This window comes from Punica granatum, chromosome 2, assembly GCF_007655135.1.
Source record: "Punica granatum isolate Tunisia-2019 chromosome 2, ASM765513v2, whole genome shotgun sequence".
NCBI classification, from domain to species: Eukaryota; Viridiplantae; Streptophyta; class Magnoliopsida; order Myrtales; family Lythraceae; genus Punica; species Punica granatum.
In genome coordinates, this window is record NC_045128.1 from 7,663,766 (window position 1) to 7,666,867 (window position 3,102).

At 40.5% G+C, this 3,102-nt stretch overlaps 1 pseudogene; it reads right to left on the reverse strand.

Moving 5' to 3' along the window:
• Positions 1-775: 775 nt before the first annotated feature.
• LOC116193599 lies at positions 776-2,378 on the reverse strand (annotated as a pseudogene).
• Positions 2,379-3,102: the final 724 nt, after the last annotated feature.

Below are 3,102 nucleotides of genomic sequence, written 5' to 3' on the forward strand. Positions count from 1 at the left end.
ATTTTCGGCTTTTCACATCTATTCCTGATGGAGAATAGCTATTACCCATGGACACGGGATGAATGGGCATTTCGAATCAATTCTTGATGGAAGGGCCGATCCGGAATGGCTATTCTGGATCCGAATGTTCCTAAACAACGGGGAATATTTATTCCGCACGGAATACATAGGGAAGGGAATGGTTATTCACCTTAACCAAACGTGCCCTAAGAGTCCCTTCTCTAAAGTCATCTCTTATTACATTGTAAGGAGAGGAGAACCTAATTATCAACTGTGTCATCTTGACATGGTATCCTTTTCCCTATCAATTTAACAACTTTCTCAATACCAATAAGAAATACAAAGTTGCACTTGAAGTAACGGTCGTGCAATTTTGAAGGGTCTGCAATGGTATTGGGATGTTGATATGGTCAGAACCATCATCAACATTAGCATTCTCCCATTCACTAGACCACCTTTATATATCATTTACTACTTTTGCATAACGAGTTATGTCTTTCAACCATTGTGCTGATCGAAACAGGAGCCATGATGGGATCAGAAACAACAAATAAACTACACATTATTGATCATAAATCAAATCTGAGGAAATAGGAAGAGGAAGATAATGCATGGTAGAAAGATAGATTGATCGAGTGGCTTATAGTAATTAACGTGGAGAGGAAGAATTAAAGAGAGTTGGACTCCGGCCTAAAATCCTCATTCCCCGGAACCTATGATCGTCATGAGTTGAACTATCATAAAATATTGATCCATTCTATTTCTAATGATTTTCCTATTCCCAAAGTTCATCAACAGATTTGTAGCCGGGTCCATTCTCATTGGCAAACACATCTCCGCGCCATCCTTGGCTTGGTGGGATGTGCTCGATCTTCTCCAACTCATCCTTTGTCAGTCCCCTGTCCCATTCGAGGATCCTGAGGTTGTCTTTCATCCTATCGTTATTGAAGCTCTTTACGATCACGCTCGCGCCTTGCTCGTATACCCACCTCAGTGCCACCTGCTCGTATGTACGCATTAGGCTTTTCTTCTTAGCTGTCTGAATTTGATGATAAACCAATCGAGTATTATTTGACAGAGAGGGGATGCAAATAACATATGAGACCCGTGATTGATATCCAATACCTGGGCCACGGTTGTTCCTCTGGCTTCCGCGATGTCCTTAAGAATGGGGCTGTAGCCCCAGGAAGCTCCGTTAGCTGCTAAAGGCGACCAAGCGCTCACATGTATCCCTTTATCCTTGCAGAAAGCCCTCAGCTTCTCTTGCCTCCATGCAACGTGCATCTCCACCTAATTATCAAAGATTTCGCAGATGCTAAAAATCAATCAAGCTTAGTCATTGTTGTGCGGGGTTTAACAAATACGTACGTTTAAGTTCATAACCATAAATCTATTCTAAAGTGATTGAGCATGTACGTAATGTACATAAGTTCTATTATCTATAAGATTAACTGAATGTGATTCATTAAGATAAGCAACTACTTTATATTCTAAGAGCACCCAAGACTTTTGATATACGCATGTCCAGTTTGGAACCTTCCGTAGTCCCCATTTGCATAAACTATTCATACCGCATCAGTGCCATGCCATGCCCGTGGTTTTACGCCTGGTTAATTTTGATTCATGATCATTATTTAATTAGTCATGGGAAATTAATGGGGATTAATACGATATGGCTAACTGGTTAATCAATGTATGTATGTACTTGATTGACGACGGGAGGGATGGTGCAGAATTGGACGATTTGAGAGAGCTTCTTGGGCCCAAAGTTGCTGACGCCAATGGACTTGGCCAACCCCAACTTGCTGCACTCTTCCATGGCTTCCCATGTACCCCTTATGTCGAATTCAAGCAAGCTCTCTTTCGGGATTATCAAGCAGTCCTCAGCTTCCTTTTTTGCCCTTACCGGCCAGTGGATTAGATATAAATCGACGTATTCTAGCCCCAGTTTCCTAATCAAATGTCAAAACATATTTTATGCATAATTATCGGCAATGCTGGTAGAAAGTTAATAAACTAATTAATGTACTATTATTTAATTCGCACCCAAGGGTCTTCTTCAGAGCGGGGAGGATGAGACTGGGGTCTGCATCGGTGCACCAGAGCTTGGAGGTTATGAAGACCTCATCGCGGTTCTTGATGAGTCCCCGCTTGAGGGCCTCCGCCACAGCTTGCCCGAGGGACTACTCGGAGCAATAGAATGAAGCTGTGTCAAAGTGGCGGTATCCTACTTCCATGGCCTCGACTAAAATAGCAGTTAGGGCCTCAGGAGGTGGCGGAGGGTATGCTGCGGTGCCTAGCCCAATGAGCGGCATCTTGTGGCCAGAACTAAGGGCCACGTCCGGCATGGCTATTTTTAATGCTCCCAGGTCTGCCATGGTGTGTTGACGAGGAAGCGGTGTGAATTTATAATGAGGAATCAGGTAATGCTTATATTGGAACTTCTCTAAAATGATTTTTTTTTTGGTAAAGTGAAAGAGCTCTTATTGTCCTGATTCACCAATTGCCGACGTTTGGGAGTGAATTAGACTTAACCAATAAGTTAAGAGAATACCTCATAATCTCACCGAAACACATATTTGTTTTAACTGTTTTTTTTTTCAATCAATAATGAAATCATAAACTTGAAACTACTATATGTGACCTCCTGGAATTTAAAGGGAAACAAAGAGTAGGGTAACAACTTTATTCATTTTCCTAATATGTTCTTTGTGGTAAATATTAGGCACAAAATTTCTAGAGAAAATTTAATTACAGGAATGGCTTTGAATATAGTGGTACATGCCATACTGATTCTAAATCAAGAGGTTCTAAAGTTGATCCTCATAAAAGAGACTTTCGTAAGCTATTACTTTGCTTTCTTTATTCATTAGGTCGTTAAGCCTCCCTTTGTAATCAAAGCAGAGGAAAATTTAACTAGTATATAGAAAATTACTAGAAACTTTTCTAAGTTTGTGGAGTTAGGGGAGATGTTGTCTCGATTTAACTGGTTAGATATAATGAACGCAGAAGATATATGGTGTAATTGTTTTTTCGGTGATTAGATCTATGGTGTAATTACCTTTTGTTTTTGATACAATAACTTTTTTGAATCATTGAATG